Source organism: Gasterosteus aculeatus, unplaced genomic scaffold (genome assembly GCF_964276395.1).
Source record: "Gasterosteus aculeatus unplaced genomic scaffold, fGasAcu3.hap1.1 HAP1_SCAFFOLD_96, whole genome shotgun sequence".
Classification (NCBI taxonomy): domain Eukaryota; kingdom Metazoa; phylum Chordata; class Actinopteri; order Perciformes; family Gasterosteidae; genus Gasterosteus; species Gasterosteus aculeatus.
Window position 1 is genome coordinate 1,875 of NW_027554951.1, and position 23,854 is coordinate 25,728.

At 43.7% G+C, this 23,854-nt stretch overlaps 1 pseudogene across 1 annotated transcript in view; it reads right to left on the bottom strand.

The window, feature by feature from the left end:
• Positions 1–311: 311 nt before the first annotated feature.
• LOC144395156 (speckle-type POZ protein-like) overlaps positions 312–23,854 on the bottom strand; it is a 29,079-nt pseudogene continuing 5,536 nt past the window's right edge. Inside the window, exons 3-7 of the transcript XR_013457353.1 lie at positions 21,626–21,766; positions 8,928–9,091; positions 5,421–5,476; positions 3,150–3,265; positions 312–2,099 (exon numbers count right to left, since the gene is read on the bottom strand). The product of XR_013457353.1 is annotated as a speckle-type POZ protein-like (transcript). The remainder of the gene's footprint in view (positions 2,100–3,149; positions 3,266–5,420; positions 5,477–8,927; positions 9,092–21,625; positions 21,767–23,854) is intronic.

The window sequence follows — 23,854 nt, forward strand, 5'->3', positions numbered from 1 at the left end:
TGTCTATTACGTTTTGTGGAAAAATGCATTTGAAGAATTTCTTTTTATTGTCTTCTTTCATATTGATATCTGCAGTATACGTTTCAGCCAGATGAAGAAGCCTTGATGTTTGCACATTCTGATAATTGTAGCCTATTCTAAAAGGCTCACATACACACAGTTTGTTTTATTGATGTGAGGATATGAAGACATTGCCTTCCGATTCTGCCTACATGTTTTCAATAACACATGCATGAAACAAAGTTATGAAATGTCAAATGTATAACATATAATATATATATATATATATATATATATATATATATATATAATATAAAGATAATATAAGATGATGCACAAATGTCAGTGAAAATGGTCAAGAAAGACTGTAGAAATGAGTTTTTGTACACAATTAATAGACTAATGCATTATGTCTCATTAATTGCTGGTGAGTATTATTGGCGGTCATCTCACACCCACAGATGTATTTCCCCCAGCAGACCCTGCGGCGGTCTTCAACCTCCTGACACCCGCTGCACTATCACGCACACCGCTGTGTGGCCTTTAATGGCATTTGTCTTGATTTACTGTGTGTCTATAAACAACAGCATGTGTGTGTGTGTGTGTGTGTGTGTGTGTGTGTGTGTGTGTGTGTGTGTGTGTCTTGGCATGGCCACTCTTGGCACTTCGGGGTGTGTGTGTGGTCCTATGTATTCCGCACAGCAGCTCCAGACCTCCAGCTGACCTCTGACCCGAGCCTCTGTGGAGGAGGTGGGCCTCTGCCTACGGTAATGGCTGGTCTGGTGAGGGTGAGGCGACCGGCCAGCGAAGGGCAGGAAAAGAGCAGTCACAGCAGGAGAGGAAGCGGGAGGGACGGACCGACAGGGGAAAGAGTAAAGGCAGCAAATAAATAAATAAATGAATAAAACACCAGGAGGTGAGCGATAGATAATAAAGAGAGCAGCAGCGATGTGAAGGTAAATTAAAAAGAGGCCAAACTGTGACCTCCAGACGCAGGTAATCACACTGGATTGCTTTTATTAACTAAAAATTCCAGCAATTATTAAATTGATTGTACCGTCGTACTACCATCGCCAACAAGAAAAGTGCGTAAATTCTAATCTCTGAACACAGTTGATAGAGATTGTCTTTGTGGCTTTACTCTCTGCATCATCCCTGTGGAGGGTGAATAAATGAGACTGAGAAGGCAAAAAGACAAATCCTATTGTCTGGAATAAATGACCGTAAACTGCCTGAGAAGGCGGGTCTGGGAAGAGGTTGAGGTACTACTGGGCGGGAGGATCCTTTATGCATTCGTCCTCTAAATTGATTTCTTCCATTGTGTCCGCGGGAGGCGGATTGATATTGTTTCGCCTGCCAGGAGTCCCTCGTGGCCAATTTCCCCTCCACCACAACAACTCTCCGGCAAATTAAACTGTCATAACGGCCGTAACCACAATTAATGACTTGGATTAAGGGCAGAGATCTGCATTGCTGAACACCTTTAGGCGTGCAGGAGCCCTTAAGCACTGGCCGAGAGGCGAGAGGGAGAGCATGGAAGATGGGAATGAATGAAAGGAGAGAGGGAGGTCCAGGCAGGAAAGAGTGATGGTTGAATAGAGGACAGAGGGATGAACAAAGGGATAGAAAATAAGAGGGAAGGTGATGCGCTTTTGTGGGAGAACTGGTCGGTCAACCACCGCTCTCCGTGGACATAAACGGCGGTCACAGATGCTAATAGGCCCCGTCCAACCTAAGCAGGCTGCCCGCCACATGATGAACATCGGCAGCTGAGCTTTATTGCTTTAAATGGCTCAATACCATACCGAAGCAAAATGGTCCAATCTGGGAATTAAATTAAAATTCCTCGGGAGAAAGAAAATTGCTCCCACTGAAAATGAATGACTTCCCTCCGAGCAAAAGCTAAGTGTAGAAGTGTGTGTGTGTGTGTGTGTGTGAGACCGAAATGAACAAAAAAGCTTGAAACTTTAGTAGTTCTGGAGATCAACGGTCTCAGTCGATAAAGTCGGCGAGGATCTTGGCGAGGATCTTGACGAGGATCTCGGCGGCGTTCTCCACCCTCAAGACTGGTGCACCACCTTCAGCCTCACCAGAGCGTACTGCCAGTAGCCGGGAGAGAGACGGGAAACAGCAGGTAAACTAAATTACTTAAACAACGCCGCCACAAACAACTGTGTAATGATACGGAAGTGCGGAATTACTCCGCCGCGGCGAACAACAAGACTTAGATTGAATAAGAGGAAAAATATGGCCGAGAGAAGGAAAAGCGACAGCTCGGGAGGGTGGTGGGGGAGCAGCGGTGGGAGAGGGGATCACTTGAGAGGTAGAAGAATTATTTCCACTAATTACAAAATTGCGAGCAACAATAATCTTCTCACATATTCAGTCACACTTCAGAATGAGTCATGCTGCTTCAGCGGGGACTGCGAGGGAATTTTATTTTGAGCGTGATTTTGATTAACACTAACGATGTGCTCATCTCAATGCACTCGCACTAAACTTATGCAGGGATGTTTAGGAAGATGCTGTTTGTAAGCGAAAATAGCGGTCAAGAGAATACACAATAATTTCAGTGCAATTTTGCTCTCAAGCGTGAAGGCTGCGAGTGAAGTAAAGAAATATCAACATCTTGAGATAAGCTGACAATATTCAATCCTCAGTGCCGTTGATGAAAAGGCCCCGTGAACAGCTTTTTTTTTGCCAAGATCTTCGTCTTTGTTTTCATTGAAAAGTATTGGACTTTATATAACAATATACTCAATAGTGGATAATTGGATCCTTCAGACAGAACAAACAGGAACGGATTTGTCAAAGGGGGACAAATATGATACAAACATGTATGTGCAGCTTGATAATATTATTAAAGCAATGAGCTCTTAAAAACTGGAAGACCTGAGTGGCTTTGGATGACTTGACAAGAAACCTCAGGTATGAAAGCTGTGTGTCGGAACAAACAAGAGAAACTCCTCATTCTACATGTGTTGATCTCTATATGTTCCACATCTCTAGAAGATTTTGAACCTCTGTGTATGTCTGTGTGTTCAGGGCATAAGGAGCACATGGTTGTTTTTACACAATTATGCATGCTGTCTGTATATAAGGGTACCTAGTAACAGGTGCACGCACACACACACACACACACTCTGTACCTTGTCAGCTGCAGCCAGCAGGCCATCTTGTCCAGGTTGGGGGCCTCGCCTGTGTAGATGAAGCACGTCACCTCTTTGAAGACATCTGGCTCCACGTCATTTATCTCCACACGGTTCTGAACAAGGGGAGAGGACAGGAGAGGGGAGTACGCACAGGCTTTAGTGGAATAAAAGGCTGAAGCAGAAAAAGGCCGATGCATTGACAATCCTTCAATACCGGGAGTGTTTCTTTTACTATCGTTTCATGTGAAGATCGAAACCGGTACCTGGACTAAACTCCCTCACCTTGTTTAGCACACGCACAGGGACAGGCAGTCATGCAGTGATACAAAAACAACAACAGACTTCTGGACAGGAATTACATTATAGTGCATTCAATTTATCCCTTTCAGCTGGCTCCTGAAAACTTCTCTTGAACATTTCATTCGTTCATCCCTCGCTGGCCCAGTGTCGCCAACCTGCATCTTTCCGTCCTCACTGAGAGGCCGAGCAGAGCTTTATCGTCGCCACGGTGACCAGCGACGTCTTAGCAGGGTCAGACTGAGTGTACCAACCACTCAGTGCGTTTGAGTCAACTCTGACCGCTCGGCAACAACAGAAAACACACCGGCAGTAACGGCGGCGGAGTCTGAACGCGGACGGGTGGAGATTACAGTCCTTCAGTGTGCCGCAGTGGCCTAACTGTGACCCTGCAGGTACACATGCAGCACGAAACCCTCTACCCGGGACATGATGCGTATCAAATCTCCATGTGCATATTGTTTCTCAGACTCTTCAGGTTGTCTCAAAAACAACCTTTCCTGTCACAGCCGGAGCTCTCTTACTTCTGCTGTTTTCAGGCAATCAAGCGATTAACGAGGAGGTTTGACACGCAGAAGATGAAAAACTTGATTAATTTCCTTCTGCGGATTTTCTGACAGCAGAGCGTGTTGGAGCGTTAACGGAATTAAGAAGGCAAAACAGCGGCGCGTTGGAAGTCACATGAGAGACGCAGTGGGGCCTCCTTCGGTCCTTTCGGAAAGTCGAGCTTTCAACGGCAGCTCGTAAAAGAGATGGTGCTCCTGTAGTTACAGCGTCTGAAGCTCCCCCTCTATCCACAGAGCAGCCCTCTATTAGAGTGTTTCTTTATGAGCTCATTTGTCTCTTCCATATAGAGTGCTGCAGAGGAGTGTTAACCCATTTATCTGTTTTTCCTGAATTGTACGGGGACGTGGCCCACCATCTCTGCCTTTCTGATGAAGACACCCACTTAAACAGCAATTAAGATGCATTTCCTGGCTCTAAGCTTCATAATTTCCCCATTCGAGCTTCACGGGCATCAATATTCCGCTGACGTGACGGCTAAATCACCACGGTTCAATTTCACCACACAATCAACCAGATGAACACAACCAACTGTACAACACACACACTTACAGAGAGGAAGAAATGCACAAATAGAAACACAAAAAGGAACATAAAAATGATACGTATACTGTATATATGTGTGTAAAACATGTATGTACTACTATTCGACACATCAGCATGTATCTAACGTTTCTATAATATGAACATGTTTATGGGGACAAAAGCAAGACATTTGAAAAAGGTGTTTGTCTCATGTTAAACAAACCATATAAATACCAATTAGCTCAGTTGTGATCAGTGATGCACACCCATGATATGAAATGCTTTGCATATTTTATTTTCATCCAGCAAAAATCCACCACTGCACAAAGACAACATATCTTGTGGTTGCTTTTACTTAAATTAAAATTTCTACTTTGAAATTCTGAAATGTTTAGCTAAATATCTACGTTATTACAGTGATTTCATAATTAGGTCAAAAAAAGGAATTCTGAACTTACATTGCAAAACAAATATTGAACAATATCTTGGTTCAATTTTTTAACTCTCAAATATTAATATTGGTATCAACCAGTGATATCGCAGCGAATGCATCTGAACATTTTAGCTTTGACCTTCCTCAACAAATACCCCCCGACAGGCCGCCGATATCCTCCAACTGCCACATTTGCATCCCAGAGGTCCTTGAGAGGATGAAAGCTACACACTACCCTTCAGAATCAATTCATACAATCACGCACAAATGCAAGACATGGTGGCTTCAAAGACACCAAACAATAGAGACATGGAGGGACACGTGTAGGCACAGCGAGATATTCGGAGAGACCAACGCTTCCGTAATGAAACAGAGAGGGGGACTGGAATTTAGACATTCGGCTCGATGCTGAGGGGGGAGGGAACGAGAGAGTCAAGCGCTTGACTCACCTTCTTGCTCTCCTCCACCTCGTGCTCAAACACGGCACTAAAGGCCCGCTAGCGGGCTGAGACAGACAGAGACACAAAAGACAGAGATGCAGACATAGAGAGAGAGAGGGATGTTTGTTACTGCGTGTAATGTTGATGCATGGCGAGGTCTCTGATATGCATTAACAGCCATCCACGGAGCCGGAGGAGAGCGATTGACAGCGGGAGAAGCATCACGTGGAAAAAGTTGACTGCAGCTCCGTCGCGCTGACAGACTCATGACGGCCTCCGAGTTGTGTTCAGCCACTTTAACGCCCTGAGACTGACTGGACTGGAGCTCGCTTGTACATTACGGTTTTGCCTTCCAATTTCGATACGGCCGCCTGCCGCCTCTCCACATAGACTGTTCCATCGTAGCACAGAGGACCACTGAGGGATTATTTTGCTGGAAAAAACAAATAACAAAAAGGAATGGATATGTTTCACTTGCTTTTCACCCAGCTTCTGTGCACATGCAAATCCCAAATATATGCTGTCCCTTGATGTAAGAGGACGCTGTCTACAAATCCTCTTGAGGGAAGGAAAAGTTCACATATTGCCTACATTTGCAAAAAAAGTAGAGAGTAAATGAAAAAAAAAATGCTGCCAGCGTCCCTGAAAGAAAAAGTTAACCGTTGAACAAAGTGTTTGCCAAGCGAGTAGTATTTTTATAATCCAGATTTAATTTCTATGCATTTTCTTTTATCAGTTTTTTTGCAGCACTTTCTAAATGAAAATAACCAAACGCTTGAGCGGTTGATTTAAAACACATTTGTGTTGTTATCACACAACAGGTGACTGCACGCTGTTCTGGCTCTTTTGCTACTCTGGACACGACCGCAGCAGGAGGAGTACGTTTAATCCTGCGGTCATGCTCACTGTCTGATCCGAGCGCAGCACTGCGAATTACAAGAATCAGTCTCACTTTCTGCTACATCAAAATCACCGCTGTATGATTATTCTGACAATAATCACCGCATCTCGTCTCTGTAGTTGTGCTTCAGGCAGAGTAGATTTTCTCTCTTATCATCACGGCGGTGAAAGCGGTTGGTTTCGGCGAAGGATGAGGACGAGCCTGTCAGACGCAGACGCAGTGACTTTGTGTCTCTATAAGCTTCAGGCCTTGAGCTAAAAATCACTCATCAATCGGTTAACATATTAATTATGTGTTCATTGGGTTTACATAACTATTCACCAATGAAATTAATGCTTCATCAACTAGTGATTAAAACATAACAAATATTTCAACACATTTTAATTGTGTGTCAAAGTCAGTTAAATGCAAATTATCTTAAACTCCCAATAATTAGTTTTCAACATCAGAGCTAGCAAGCTTTTTAATCCCTTTTTCAGAAACAGGAGGTCATTAACACGCCACAAATAGGAAGAATACTAATATTATAATATAGTAAACGAATACGTTGACAATGGGACAAAGTGGTTATACGGTCAGCCTCTGCTGCTTCGGTGGCAACACTGTGACTTACAGATATGTTATGAGTCTAGATAATGCATCAGCTCAGGCCAGGATCATCTTTACTTAGATTTAAAATGTTCAATACTGTATTCAGGAAAATCAATTGAGCTGTCAACAACTTTTGAAAGGTCCTTATTCCTGTAATTTTATCATCTAATTATCTGCATGTGAGGACGCATGCTGCAGTAAGGGTTTACTGAAGGTTAAAGTTGTAGACATTCAAGTTGAATGGACGGTAAACTGTGTTCAACTAGTTCTCAACAAGATCAGTGAAATAGACATGAATAAATATTGAAAAAAACAGACATATATATATATCTTCCATTTCCTCTGCCATGGTAATTTGCAGGGTTTATTCAGAGTTGAGGGAAGCTGGTCGCACAATTTAAGTTTTTTTTTTTAAAAAGGTTCTAAAAAACAGAAACTTCCCCAAAGATGAGGACTCTCCCATCAGAAAATGTGTTGATAAGAGTTGATAATAAAAAGGGAGTTTGTCAGGCAGGTCAGGTGATATCGAGGATGTCGCTGCCAATCCTTTTGTCACCAACTGATAAAAAAATCCTTAAAAATAAAGTTTATTAATTTATTAATTAACGTCTGCATCCTGGAGCCCTGAAACCAAACTTAGCAGGTAGGACTATGGGGACAAACCAACAGTAGGTCTGTGTGGCGCAGCTCAATGCCGGTGAGCTCATACTGCAGCAACAAAGGGAAGGGGCGGGCGAGAGAGGGTCGTAGAAAGTGAATGGAGAGAGAGGAGAGAAAAAGTAGGAGGACGAGAACGGTAGACGGGAATGGGGAGTGAAAAGAACCGAGCGAAGCTTTGAGGTGGGAGGGAAACACTGAAAGGACGGAAGACAAATAAAAGGGATGTGATCACAGAAAAGAAAGTGTGAGGCAGGAGAGAGGAGGAGGAAAATGGAGGCAGGAGAAGGACACGAGCGAGAGAATGAAAAAAAGGAGACATCAAAGTGAAAGGAGTACCGTAATATTGAGAAAAGGTAAGAAGGATGTAGGAAAGTAAAGAAAGGGAGGGTAAGAAACATTGAGGGGGAACCAGAATGGAATGAAGATCACATGGCCAATGTGGTGCCAATTTGAGTTGCTCGCCCTCCTTCGTTTGATCCCTCTCTGTCCGTCTCCACGGCGATTAACGGCCGGGAGAGTTGTCACGGGAACGGCCGAGAGGAGGAATAACGAGGAGGAGGGACGTCGTCTGGACCAAGTAGAGCAGAGAAAGAGAGAAAGAGAGAGAGAGAGAGAGAGAGGGGAAGACCCCAAACCACAGCAGCACATAATTAAAATGGCTCCTCGCACACACATTTCAACAAATCCAATAATGAACAGCCTCTCCCTTCCTCCACAGAGACCCACGGTTCACCAGTTCCCTCAAACCACTCACTATGTGACGCTGTCTGTCATTAAGAGTCGGCAACAAGTGGCTGCATAGCGGGGCGCGGCCACTACGGACTCCAGCGAGGCCTCCACGGGTCACGTGCTTCACGGGCCAACACCCGGTACTTTGACCGGATAATGGTCCGTCTTCAAATGTAACCAACCGCACTAAAATAATTTATTCAAATTGAATTCTGATCAGGGTGTTCCGACTGAATATAAAACTCTCAAATGAAATCCAGGATGATCAAAACATCTCCTTCCCCTCATATATTTGTTTGAGTTATTTCAATTCAATACAGTCAGTTACTTGTAAGTTGCACCTGAGTTCCTTGATTGACTTCCAGATTTGTGCTTTTCATGATGTTTTTATAATCCTTATGTTTATGTTGAATTGACATTGTTGTAACATCAGTATCAGTCGGTCTGACTATCAGTTTAGGTTGTCTCTTCTTTCCTTTTTTAAACAAAATCATTGTCATGAATTCACTTTAAAAAACTAAAAGGTAACCAAAGTTAACAATGCATTGCCTCCAAGCTAACATACCTTCACCCTTGAACTGTTACATTATTGGAAAATAAAGTATTTTTCTGGTGGGTTTTCAGGTTACTCTCACCTGCCAGGATGGCTTTGTGCGCCTGCAGCTTCTGTCCAGCGACACACAGCGAGCAGCCGGTGAGTCTGGAGTTTTCCCACAGATCTTCTCTCCTCCCGGCCGGCCCGCCGCTCAGGAACCTTCACCGGGTCCGTTGGGTTCTGGCCTGAGAGGTTCACGGAGTCCTGAGAACATACACACTTATTGTCTCAGCCAGGAGGATTGTGCGCTGCTCCTCTATGAGTCCATGAGTGAGCGTGCCCTTCCGTGCTTACCCAGCGTTCTGCTGCATCATTTTTTGGGATGCTGCACGTCCATGTTGGCATTAACTCCCGCTTTCTAAAAACACCTTTTATTGCCTGCATCGTACTGTCAATAGCTGCCTGCGGACTCCTCACTAACTATTACTATGTAACTATGTAGATGTAACCGGCAAGTGCTGAAATTGATGAAACAGCTAAATGGATCGCCAACCCCCCCACTCAATACCAAGAGTGAACGACACACACGCTGATGAACCACATCACGACTCAGCGTGCTACGTGGCCAGACAGCTTGTCGAGTTTAATTTAAATGATCAGTTTGCGCAGATTTTGGGTTGACTCACCACTTACTACAATAAATAGTTCATGCAGAGGCAAATAAAAGCATACAATGTGCATAAAAAGAAAATAGATCAGGTAATCAAACATGCTGTGAATGATTAATGTGGCTTCCCAGCCTCCGTAATCAATACATCAGACACTCAATATGGAGGCTATTCAGAGACGACCTATTCTTCCTGCTTTATCCAATCGTATCGGCTACGCTCTCAAACAAGCCAGAAAATCGGCATTGTAGTCAAATTGGGCGTGTGAGATTGTGTGTGTGTGTGTGTGTGTGTGAGAGTGAGTGCATGAGAGTTGTCTCCCCTGCTGACTTCACCACCTGTTCCAGACAATGTCAACCAGACTCATCTATCTCTCAACAGGACTTGCTGCAAACGCACATGGCTCAGGAGAAGAAACACACCTTCTCTCTTACACACACACACACACACACACACACACACACACAGGGGGGCTCAGGAGGACAAACGCACATTCTCACACGGGCACGCAAATCACAAGGTCTTTTAATTTAAGCTTTGGTGACCTTGGGAACGATCCAAATGTTAGCGCTAAACAGAGAAGGAGATCCATTGCTGAGTCCGACAGCCGGTAGAAATAAAACGCAGTAAGTAACTTACTGAGTATTTGACATATTGAGACTGAAGAAAATGATTCCTCTTCATGTTGAGATTAAGTTTGAATATCTGAAGGCCAAATCCAAATCCTCTAGAATTTTTGTCTGTGGGTACAATTTTCTTTCTTATTAAACAACAGTCCTCCTCTGTAGCTGAATAATTAGGTTTGTCCAGCGACATTTGACTGTTGCCACAAATTATTTGTCAAAACTGTCATAAAGCCTATAGTAGAATATATATAGACGTGTTGCTTTACATCCGTTATATATTTTCTCTCTTGACCATTTCAAACATTATTCCATACCAACAGTGTACTGAATTCTAATAATTTGCGTTTAATTAGTGTGAATGTAAACATGGCACATTCAAACTAAAACCTTTTTAAACATACTTCACAAATATTTGAATTGTTTTCCATCAATTCAAAGTATTTTTTTCATGTTCAACCCGCACAAACAGAAACATAATGAGGGAATTTAACACTATACAATTATGAAACGGTCTATTTGGTTGTCTATTAATTCTACATACACAATACACCACCATCACTGATGAAAATAAAACTCCAAATAAGAAGAAAAAATATTTAGGGTGATTTTTGTTTTCTGTTTTCATTGCTGACGGCTTTTGAGCACATTCGGTAAACTGTTCACGAAAATCCCAACAAAGTGACCTTAGTACTAAAGCTTCAGGGAGACTGTCGCCTTAAACCCCACAAAATACATCCCACCTCATCCACCCCCATCCACCCGAATGCCCACCTATTCCCCCCAACAGCACATCCATCCACCTATTCAACCCGCACAAAAAGAGTCCTAGAAAAGGAGGAGAAGCGCATACAATAGACAAGTGCGTGGCAAGCAGGAAATTGAATGTCAAGGAGCCTTGTTTGCTCCTGATGGAGGTTTCAGAGTTAGCCTGAAGGGGACAGAAAGACAGAGAGAGAGAGACAGACAGACAGAAACGATAATAAAACAGAAAAAGAGAGGTATGAAAAGGGAGGAGAGAGTGAGGGTGGAGGAAGATGTAAGGGTAATAAAATGCATAGAGAATACAGATACAAAGGAGAGAAGAGGGGGGGGGGGGGCTATGTGAGGAATCTACAGTTACAGACGCCCTCTTATAACCAGCAGCTCATTTCTTGCTTGGAAATGACAGGGACACGGTGAGAAGAAAATGGGACTTTTCTGAAGACTGGAGCATTCACTATATGTGAGTGTGTGTGTGTGTGTGTGTGTGTGAGTCTGGTTTTGACACAGCTGGCTCTATTAATCCCACTCCAGGGGGATGCAGGTCGGACTGACGTACACGCATCTCCTGAACACGCTCACACAGAGGAATGCTCACACACACACACATGCACTCCCACCAGGACTGTCTCACACACTGGCTTCCATAAAGCACTGATTAGCAACTCAGAGGACCCGGTAGGGTCCTCTGAACACTGTGGACAGAGACAGACAGACGGGGAAAAAAAAGAGAAAGAGGACAGAAGCTCGGTCAGCTCAAGTTGGAATGAAAAATGTCTTCCTGGAGAGGAGGAGGAGGAGGAGGAGGAGGAGGAGGAGGGCGGCACCGTGTCCCGAGCACACATGAAAAAAGATGAACTGAGTGCTGAAAAGCGAATTGGAAGGGAGGGCATACAGCCTGGTCGATGGGTTTCAGTATAAATAGCCCAATTAGCGCGGCAGGGCAGACGCAGGGCTCTCGGATGCAGCGCGGCAGAGCTGGTCTAATTACTGGCTAACTTGACCAATTAGTCCACTGTTTAACTAGGTGGAAACTAAATGGCAGCACCTGGTTATTTAGACACGCTCGCTGCCCTGACAGTCTTCACGCTAGCGGCTGTCATCTTCTGTCATTATCAAGCCCGTCCTCTTTATCCTTCAGACACCCACAAACTAAAAGCAGAGACGTAGCCGGTTTAACTACATTTGCAATTGCGAAATAAACAAATACCCCACATCTATAATAATAGATCAATTTAGGAATTGTCACAGATTAGACCTCTTAACTCAAAGATGCTGTTGTTTCTTATACAGCCTAATTAGGACTATAAATGCATTACGTTGCACAACCCAGTGTTGAACAATGACTTAACCATGTTCATTAAATGAAAGCCATCACAAGGTAATAGTAGGGTAATCATTGTAGTCATTAGATATCTGTAATATCAGAAAAGAACGTTTTGGCTTGATGGTGGTACGATGTCAAATGTAAAAAGGGGTTACCAAAAACATTTGGGTTCCCTCCATATGTCAAACATTTTTAGGATTGGTTAGGGTCAGTATTGTGTGTGTAGAGGGGAAGATGATTTGAAGGCCCAGCAAAATCTTAGGCTGTGGTTCCTTATGGTCTTCGATGTGATTTTTCTCATTCAATCAATAAATGTCAAATCTGTACGCCTTGGGATCAGATCTTGCTCACATTGGGATTCGATCCGTCAGACCACGGAAATAAGCACATTTTTCATGAAATAAAAACATATGAACTTTTGAAAGTTTTCGATTCATCTTTGTTCAAGACATTTGGACTGAGACGATACAGAGCCATGAACTGAGAGAGAGAGAGAGAGAGAGAGACTATCGCGCGCAATGTTTTCTGCAAGTTGTTAATAATAATAATTTGAATGTCAACGTTAGGAATGAAGCTTCAAATTATTCGGTAGCCTGCAGCCCTAATTATGTTATTACCAGCACGCCGGCATATAAGCTCGCTATCTTTGCTTGAGAAATCCACGCAGCCCCGGAAGTAAATTAAAATGACCATTAGGTATGTATCACATAGAAATAAACACATACGAATACGCTACATACGCTAGAAATGAATCAGTCCATCCGTGAATGAGGAAAGCTGACGTTCAGAATGCACACTTGTTAAGCTTTATAGGTGTGTAACTTTTCATGTAGAACATCATAGCACCCGTTGTATGAAGGGTCTAATGTGTAGATAGCGTGTGTGTTTACATGCAGTGAAACCCACTTATGAAGCGATGATTGTGTGATTTGGTAGAATGTATTGAACTGTGATATTTGTGTGTGAAAGGTTTGAATGCCAAAGGTTTGTTTGCGTTTGTGGGAAAAGGCTGTTAGTCCCAGTTTAGTGTCCAACTGGCCGACCAGCCAGCTTTTATTTATTCCCCAGCTGTGTTAATCATGCCGACGATGATGATGATGATGATGATGACAGAAATACAATCTGTGTAAAAACTGTGGGTAAAAAATTACAGTAATGAAGAATCATTGCCGCCATATCACCACAATCATTTGTTTGGGTAATTATGTTCCCGGGATAAGTACTTGCTAAAGCGTTCGCCTTCCAGTTAGTTCCTCAGACATCAAGATGGATCTGTCTTAAGCTCCCTCTTAACCCTCCAGGCAACGCAGAGTTAAAATTGAGTTTCTGTCCCCAGATGATTTATTCATAGAGCATCAATCTTTTTCTGCCTGTTTATGTGTTTGTTTATGGATTTACAGTGTTTAGCCAAGCGTGAAATAGTTTGGAACAAAAAAAAGTCAAATAAAGTGAAATTCATTAACTTAGGGAACACTTGTTGTTTCCCTCGTATTAGAGTCATACTGCTGCTGACTTTATGGGCAACTATATGGCACTCAGTGTGAATCTCCAGTAGCTCCATGCAATTGTCAAGATTAACCAGGCCCACGTGTCAGTTTCCTCCAAAGCTCCTTTCCACTCATTTCCATGACTGCCAACACATGGCGTTCAATTTTAGACACATTTAAAGACTATTGCGGCATCAAATCAGAGAGGGTGCAATTAGATTGCTATACGGGTTTCAAAAACTGTTATTCACCATATAAAGTATATTCGATATAACTAACATTGAAATAAGTGCCTGTTTGACTGGGACACAGTGTCTAATGATGTTTCTAGAATACATGTAGAAGTTATGTGTTTTTTGACAGATGACCAATCTTTCTGCAGAATCTGTGTAAAATAATGGATTTTTGAGAAATACTTACAATAAGCAAACCCAAACTGACAGAATGAATGGCAAAATTCGAAACAATTCTGCTGGCAGAGACGGGGCCCAAAACCAGTTTCAAGAAATGGCTGCCAGGCGAGCGAACAGCTATATCCACCATAGTTAAATTATTTTAATTGCTTATAATTAGAGGGAAAACTAAATTGTGTAATTGCAGCCTTTATTTTAATATCAAATGGATACCAAAATTAGCGAAACGCAATTTAATTCCATTGTGCACCTGCTGCAGCCCACTGACTATTTATTAATTCATTTTTTAACATTTACCCTCCTCTTTTCGTAGCTGCTAATGCTTCCAACGCTTGGTTGTAATTAATACTCAATTTGAATTGTTTTTGTCCCTCTTTGTTGATGAGAGGTCAGGACTGCATTTTATTCCCTCCAAAATTGCAGCAAGAGTACTTATATTTGCTAATAGTTTAGGATTCAACGCTCTGAGCAATGGATACACAGGAAACATGTTGTCTACATCTTTTTGTACCTGCGCTTTTGTTCCATTTAAAAACACCATATTCATCAGTGTGATGAACAACACCAATGCATTAAGAACACAATTGACTTTATTTTACAGAGAGAGTGCAGCAGTGTATAACGTCGTCTGTTATTAAGAGGGAATTTGATTGCAACTCAACCTGAATCTAGGGTTGAAGGGTGATACAGTATGTTTTAATCACACAGTGAACGTCTAAGACACGGTGGGTCTGTACTAGATGAAAAATGAGAGAAAGTATAAAGTGACCAGTAACTCCAGGATTTTCATTAAAACCAGCTAAATAAACACACTACAACGGCATTATTATATCTTTGAACCCGTCCTCTGAATCCTCTGGGCGCAAATCTCATCACCGGCTTGTTATAATGCACGACTGGCTCTCCAGCCGGTCAGAGTCAACATCCCCGCTGTCACCGCCCGCTCTGCAGCTCTCTTTTTCCATCTTCCTTTTCTTATTTGTCCTCTCAACCCACCTTCAGGTGCTATCCCCCCCAAAACAAAAAAAAATCAAAAATCCTCAGAGCAATGACAGGATATCTGACGGACTCTGAAACAGGATTCAGAGTTAACGGCCGCTGCAAACGTTGACCACCATCAAGCAAACAGAGCCCCAAGTCCCAGCACTATTAAATAAAAGTCAAGAATCAACACTGCACTCTCCCCTTAGAAGAGAATAGCTAGAGCCTCCTTTAATATCATGCTATTCATTTCATCCCAAGTGGTTATAATTGTTTTTTCAAGGACCTTATTCAACCTAAAAGACAATTTTGCAGTCGCTGTTCTTACAAGATACCGTTTGGTCTTTTCTTTGAAGGACAAAGTGTGACACGCTTTGTATTTCTGGGCTTGTTTTTAAGGAAACAAAGGAAGAAAAAACTGGGCAGATAGCCTAACACATCAGAGAAAGATCACAAAAAACACACAACTCACACAACAAATCAAAGAACAAAGACAATGTGATGAGCCGCACACCTCCAACTCCTCAGCCAGGTTTGTTGTCTTACGTAAAAAAGGTACAACGTGCTTTTTTCTTTTGAAAGTAAAGTAGACATTTGGAATGAAACATCGGGGCGGGACTTTTACCTTTAGCAACTTACGGTGTATTTTCTGTTGAGACGGAAACTCGATTCTCAATTTTTTCTTTTTTTCTCCTACTAGATCAAACCACCGTATCCACCCATCCGCGTTCTCCTCGTGTCGGAGCGGTGAATTCAGTTGGCTGTTTGCACGGAACCCAGCTGTGTCCGTGACTCACAGAGAGAAGCCCGCCATTGACACAGAGGCCTTCAGGTATATCTGCACACACAGAGGCATATTTAACGCATGGTTTGAAGTCGAGCTGCTGAACGAAGCGCCGGCGCCGGATTTACAGCCAAGCGTGGCTGTCTAACCCTGTCCGTACACATACACAGGCAGACACGGGCAGTTTTCACCTACACATGCACGCACACTTAGTTTCACAGCTGGCAGTGAGCATGAGCCACTGCGTGTCGTCTGTAAGCACCAGCCATTCGGGTGTCTTTTCGAGTACTTTTGTTTTCTCTGCTGGAGGATCGCAGACATTAAAGTGATAGCTTCTAGACTCCGAGGCGCTGCTAGATGAAATGTTTGGAAAAAGGAAACTAAAATAAAATAAATAAGCAGGCCAAAGTTGCCTGTTTGTTTATTTTCTACTGAGAAGCCAAGAGCTTCTGGAGGGATGCGAAAGATCTGTTGATGTGTTGCTGGTGCAGAAGTGTTGCAAAGGCGGTATCAATTAAAGGAGCCATTGTGGCTAAAATACTGGGTGACAACAAGCCATCCCGATAAAAAACCCTGTGCACGAAAAGAAAATCAAGCATGCATTCTCTTCCTTTGTCTCAGGCCTTATTTTCATTTCTATTGCTTTGACCCCTTTTCAAATGATCCAAATCGTCTCATGCAAAGCCTTTCAACTTTTTGCTCCCTGTTCTGATTAGGCAGAACAAAATTAGAATTATATTTTACCTCATTTACAAGGAATGAAAGATTGCTTTGCTTTTCCTTTTTTACCCAAAACTCCAAATGCAGCCTTTCCCCCCTTGTCACATCCTCTCCCACCAGCCTCTTTATCCTGCTCAGATAGCTGGTTGCGCATGTGTGTGTGTGTGTGCGCGCGTTGCTCGTTGTGCACGGGGGGTGCAGCTGGAGCATCTGCAGTCGTCTCCTCTGGCATCGGCGCAGCATATGGCAGAGCCCAGTGAAGGATGAGTGCTGTCACCCGGCAAAGTGCTTACCCACCGACAGGAGAGGAGAGCCGCACCAACACCAGGAGGAAGAGGAGGAAGCAGCTGAACGTCAGCACCCCCTCCACCCTTTAATTCTCCCCCTGCCACCCTGCTCCTGAAAAGGGAGGCACTGGAGGAGCCTCAGAAGGGACGACCTCGGACCGGCGACGTTGTTGAAATGAATTTGAGTAAATTGCATGAAAGATTGGCTATTTGCAGAAAATCAACCAACCGGTGGAAGGAAGCACCGGCCCCCTTTTTCAGTTTACACGCCTGTGCTGATTTTCACATATGTATTCATCAGCCTTCTATGCGTCACAGAGGACTGCGGAAGCCTGGCTACCGTTCAGTGCATGTATATTTTCTGTTTATACACAAGCACTTAATCTGTAAGCACAGTTTTTGCCTGTTATTTTGGCTCCCCTTTTTGTCAGACAAATTGGACATCTAAGGTCTGAGGTTGAGTAATTTAGATCAATTTACATCACTAAAGCTCTAAACCTGTGTCAATACTCTGCTCATTTTCATCTCTTGGTGTGTGCTAAATAGTGTCTATTTAATTAAAAAAATAATAAAATCTCGAAATCCATATTTTCTTTCTTTCTGTAAAATGTATTTTGATGCCTCCTCTTGAAATAGAGGCAACTACCTCCTGTGATGATAAAAAAAAAGGATGCTGTATCCGTGAAATAAATACGCCGGGTAAAGAAAATTGAGTTTTCTTTGGCCTTGCAGTCACTCTGCGTTTGATTTCACATTCCGATTAACTCGGTAAACCAGGACTAAATTTAGTACTGATCCACCAAGACGACGTCTGCAAGTGAAGGACAGCTCCTAAGCAGTCATGTCAGAGTTCAGAAAAAAAGAAGATAATGCCCTGATCTTGATCACAAATATTTAAACTGGTCAAAAGCAGAATAAAAATGTAAAATTCTTCAGCATATCAAGAGAAATGGTCAACAATTGTCTACTTTTGTTTCATTTCAGTAATAAGACATTCTAATAAAGAAGGCCTAATTTCTAATGCGCTCTTTTAGTATCTGGAATCCTTTATCTTTACCACTACAATCTTCATTTTCAGTCCAGTAAATCTCATCAATTTACGCGTCTTTTTCAGGGGCAGCTAATTCTCGATCGTAAATAGTGACCTCACGAATATCCATCAGAATACATAATCCTCGTCTGCTGATATAATCCTGCTGAGATGCGTGTGAGCCTCCCTGAAATGCACATGCAACAAGTGGAGAGGTGCACCCGGCAGACACCAGCGCCAAGCACCAAGGACGGGCATTCTGCTCCAGTCTGCCGGGTGCGTCGGATTGATGAAAACACATTTGTGTTTGGGGCAGAACGCGTTACATCGTTACTTATTTCAACCTGGAGAAACCTATCATCTAATTTAAGTCTAAATCAGCCAAATATACTTCATCCCACAAGAGCTTGCAACTGCTATGGAGGAAACACAAAATGTGTTTCTTAAAAGATTTGAGGTGGGAAGTTGAGGTAGTGAGCCTCGACTCCTATTCGATGTGCAAGGCTTTATATAAGTTGTTTAGCAGCGAGCTATTAATGGCACTGAGGCCGGCAACTGCAGCTAGACAGCTGGGGTGAGCCGGCGTGTTTTCACTCGGTGAATTATGGGTTCATCTCAATGAAAGCAGAGTGGTTGTTGGAAGTGGAAAGCGCTCACCGAGACAGTTTTTGAATTACAATTAGCAGGCTTACATAACTGCTTTTGAGAAGAGCAACATAAATTATAGTGGTTGTAACCTGTTAATCAATATGTTTGGAAACAGCCCCACATGTTTTTTAATCTGCGTGCGCCGTTTTGAGGAGCAAGATTCCTACAAGAAAGAAAGCACAGTACACGTAATTTAAACGGAGATAAGCCAGCTGCAACAGTACAGATAAAACTGTCTGTCGCCCAGACAACAATGTCACGTTGATATAAACGGGTGTGTACATTCTACTCCTATTTCATTTCTATGGTCTTTAACAAGTACAGACCAATAGTTAATATAGTATAATGTGTCTGTTGGGTACAGAGAGTATCAAGGTGTTTCCTCCATAGGTAACTGAGGAGGAGGAAGAGGAAGAGGAGGAGGAGACGGTCTCCTCTGAGAAAGAAGCCAGTAGTTCTCCGTCTCTATTTTTTCTACCTTGGGCAGACAAAAGGTGGACTGGTGTGTTTCAAGAACCAATTTAACATGACTGACAGGTAAGTTTCGCCGTGAACTTTTTCCTTCCCAAACAACCCTTTCTCTTTCCTTTCCGTCAGTCAAAACTGACTTCCAGGGAAGCATCCGCCACCACCACTCAGCCTGCAGGCAAATCACATAAAACTCTCAGAGCGTCTGCGTCATCGATAGCATGAGCAGCAGTGGTTAGCGAGGACCTGACCTCAGAGCCAGGGGTGACCTGCGGTGCTCGACGGGGGAAAGGAGGATTCAACCTCTTTTGCCTCCGCGTCTCATTAGAGGAGGAACGAGGAAAGAAGGTGAAAACGTGTCTCATGAACACAACAAAAACATTTACACTCCCTGTAACTAAATCACTCATCGTTCAGGCGGTTGTTCATCCACCGGTTGGCTCGATGGCAGCGAGCCCGCCCTCTCGGAAGGCCTCTGCTTCCATCTCTTCTTACCAAGTCCTCTTCCCCTCCTCTTTTAACTCCCGCTGTCCCTCGTCTTTCTCCTCTGACAGCCAGCGCAGCACCTTTAATGGGGATCCGTCTACTCGTTAAATACCCACAGGTGTCTGCAGCACTTTGGCAGGGACGGAGACAAAAGAGGGAGACGAAAAGTGAGAGAACAGCGGCTGGTGTTCTTCGCTCCCTCTCCGATGTGACACATAGTCAGATTCGCCCGCGCTACATTGGAATTACTAATGCCTCCAGCGGCAGACGAACCGAGCAGAGAGACCAGGGGTCAGGAGGGGAGATCCGGAGCCAGTGTTCCTCTCCAGCAGTGATCTGGCCTCTCCTCTTAGCCTTTCCATCCTCTTTGACACTACAACACAAAGAGACGCTGGGAAAACGTAGACGGGGGAGAGGTGAAGGTAAGAAACTGCGATGCTCAAAGTAGGAGGCAGCCAGAGATGAAAGAAGAAAAGGGAAAAGAGGAGGAGGAGGAGGAGGAGGAGGAAGAGATTGGGCTTGAACGAGAGACACCATGGAGGGAGAAAAGAGGAAGTGGAGGGGATGAGGGAAAAGGGGGAGAGAGAGAGAGAGAGAGAGCTGGGCTCCCGGGCGTTGGGGTGCTCTCAGATGCGGGACTAGACCATCTGGACAAAATCGCAGCCAGGTCTCTGACGTTAAACACTGGGCTTCACTTTCGCATGGAAAAACCGGCAAAAAGAGATTCTTACCACCATGCCCCCAAAAACCTGAATCCCCGTGGCCAATGCGACCAGACCTCACTGTTGACAAGCTTATCCTTTACCGCAAATGTCCCAAAATCACAAACACACACACACAGAGCCAATTTACAATGTATTGATGTCAACATATCATATCACTATATATATTATATAGTCAAAACTGCCATAGCACACGAGGGAACTTTTTAAACAATGCAAATTGTCGGCGCCTTTTTAATTTATCTACGTTCTTCCCTCATTGAATCTGTGTTTTATTAACGATTCTCATTTGCGTACGAAATGTGTTTCATGAATTAGGTTAGGCCTCTCCTGCTTGCTCATCAGCACTGTCGGCCAAGTACAACAGAGGGAGGAAGTGGCCAGTGGGACTAGAACCAGCAACCTCGCTTCCTCCCCTCCAGGAGAGTGAGGACTCTTCACAGTAACTTTATCCCACTCTCTCCCAGCTCCTTCTCTCCAGCAACTTAAAACACACACACACACACACACACACACACACACACACAAGCTGTGTGCACAACGTACTCCTAAAAGACCCCCATCGCCCGTCCCACACGGCTCTGAAGCAGCACTGCCCCTCCCACCCCTCTGTCAATAAGCCCAGTTTGGAAACACTTTAAACAGACTTGAACATTGCTCTGCGAAAAAAGGGAAAAACTTCAAGACATGCTCTCCTCCATACCCGCAGGGTTAATTAGAATTGTTTTAAACAGCCACCGCCATGCTTTTTTAAACATTTATGAGTGCATGCATTACAACTGAGACATTAACATATCCAGAAAGTTTAACCTCTTCTTTGCTCCCTGGCTTCATTAAGAGCAGCAGAGGGGGTGACAGAGAGGACAGTTGACCTCTGCTGCCCCCTGTGTTACAGCTGAAAACAACAAGGGAGATTCCAGCGAGGAGCAGCGGCGGCAGCCGGCTTTGGATCTGAGGAATCGGAGCCAAGTCCTCGCGCCGGCTGAATGACAATCAGCTTGCATGTTGGTGACGAGAGAGAGAACCCAGAGGCTGTGCAGCACCAATACAAACGTGCACTATTCACTAACAGGGACAGACGACGGGCTGTAGAGTTGTGTAAAAAGATTAGTCAGAAAGGAACTACAGTCGGGATCCCCTCCGGTAAAGCAACAACACCACATTTAGACATTTAAACAAAATTCCTTATTTTAAGGTTCTAGTTTGGGGAATTACAACTAGTTCTACGAATGCAGTTTGGTTCTTTTTAAGTTAATAAAAGACGTCTATGTTTGCCCGTAAGGTTGAAATATGTACTGTAATTTTGATCCAGCAACATAATCAGGATTATCCTTTTATAATCGTGCTCCATGGATGTTTTGGGGAATGATTTTGAGACGTAAACACAAAGACAGGGGCAACAAATGATGGTGTTAATGGTGTTAATTTGTCATCAGGCAGCAGACCGTCGTCCTCGTCCACTAGGAAGTCCCTCCTAATGAACTTTCTAAACCCCAGTCCTTCCCCTGGACAAAGCGGCACGCTCTCTGGAACAGACAACGCACACGGACAAACAAGATTATTTGGACAACCTGATCAAGCTCTGCTCGTGTGAATGAGTGTGCAAAAGACAAATTTGGTTATGAGTCACGGCCGTGAGCCGCGCGCAGAAACAATGGCGAAGGAGGCCGGGCGCAGGAAGCATTGCCTGCAGGGAGCTTTTAACACTTCAGAAGAAAACAGTCTCTCTCCCTCTCTCCCTCACTGTATCCTCCCGCCGCCACATAAAGACGAGTGGTAAACACGAGACGGAACTGCTGCGCCTCTTTAGCCAAGAAGTGAGAAATTGCAGGGATCAAAGCAGTCCAATTATCATGTGTTTATGGAGTGCCAATTATCTCAGACAGTGGCAGGAAGGATTCTGCAACACGCCGTTGCACTACAAAGACACAGGAAAGGTGCTGGAGTTGTGTGGGGGCGGTCACAGCTCTGCGCGGTCCCCTAACAGTCACAAATGCTCCCATACAAGGTCAAACCGTAATGACTGCGGACTACGACTGCCGCAGAGATCACAGCAAATTAACGATAATTGACGACAGAGAGGTAACAAGTAACGGGGGTGGATGTTGGAGGGATGTCACACCATTCTTTGGAGAAATTACATCACCCGCCATTTTGTTAATGAGTCGGGAAAAAAAAACCTTCCCCGGGCCCCGCGCGGGGATTTCAGAATGCTCTCAGGCGAGACATGCTTGAGACCGCTTCTGTGTTCCGGAGACATCTTTGTCCAATCCCATCAGGAGAGGCAGGTGATGACTTACGGCTGTATGTATTCGTTATTGTGAACCCTGTCCTACAAAAAGCTCAGGCGGCATCAAACAATGCAGGAAAAAAACACTAGAAACCAATTCATTCGTCAAATATTTTCTTTCTTTGGTGGGTGTCGTCAGCACGGCGTACACATGATGCTAAAAGGCATCAGGCTAATTGGATTGTGTTGAGAAAGAGCAGAGCAGAAAGAGCACAATCCGAGAGTAAAGTCATTGAGAACAAACTAAAGATTTAATCATTGAAATTACTAGCAGAAGTTGCCTGAACTGAGAAAATGTAAAAGACATCATGTCACAACATTTTTGAGCAATTAATTCAATATATTGATATGCAGGAAATATTGTATGAAATACCATCGGTGGATAAAATATTTCCACAACGGAATTTCATCTGAATGATTAGGCTATGATGTTTATTCATCATGTGGATATAATGACTAAGGTTTAATAATAGGTCTGATAAGTTCAGAAAATGACAGTACTACTGGTTTTCAGCATTTGAAAGAAGGAATAAACATGAATGCTATAACGATAATGTTCAATATCTAGTCCCATTTCACGTTATTGATCTAATTATTGCCCAGCTGTAACCACTTTAATGCAAATGTTATCATATCATTTAAGAATTTCGTGGGCCGTGCAAACAACATCCATGGACATTCTGCAGATTCAACTCATGCGTTAGTGTCAAATGAAGTGAAGCCATAGAAACAACCCGGTCATGATAAAACACTCTGACGGAAACCGAATATAGAGTCAGCACATACACCTCTCATGTTTATCTGCAGTGTGTGTGCAGACTAACATGTGTTTAGCCCCGGCTGTTAAAAAAACATTTGTCTTCAGGCTGCTCTTGTGCAGAGATCCCAACAGGAGATCTGCCGACAGATCACAGTGGGAAGCACTCAGACAAAGTGTCAATGCTGCTGTAAGATCCTGTGTCAAATCCTCTGTTTGGATCTGAGAGAGCAGGCAGCCTAAGAGGGGATTGGTGGGGGAGTGCAGTGCATATGCAGTTATTCCCACCACTGCTCATGCAAGCGGTCCTTCACTGTAATCCTCTGCCAGACTCAAAGACACTGACAGAAATCACCATAAACACACACACACACGCATAAGCACGCAAGCACAACAATCAAACAACAAATCCTTGCATTCGGCTTTCCCACAGCACTCCACTTTATTCTTTGTTCTGTCACAGGAAAAGTATCAAAAAAGACTTTTGTAGTCCAAAGATCTTTCAACCAAACCTGAACAGGTTTGAAAAGAGAGTGAAACCTCTGTGGCCTCGCAACACTGTACTGCTTGAGGC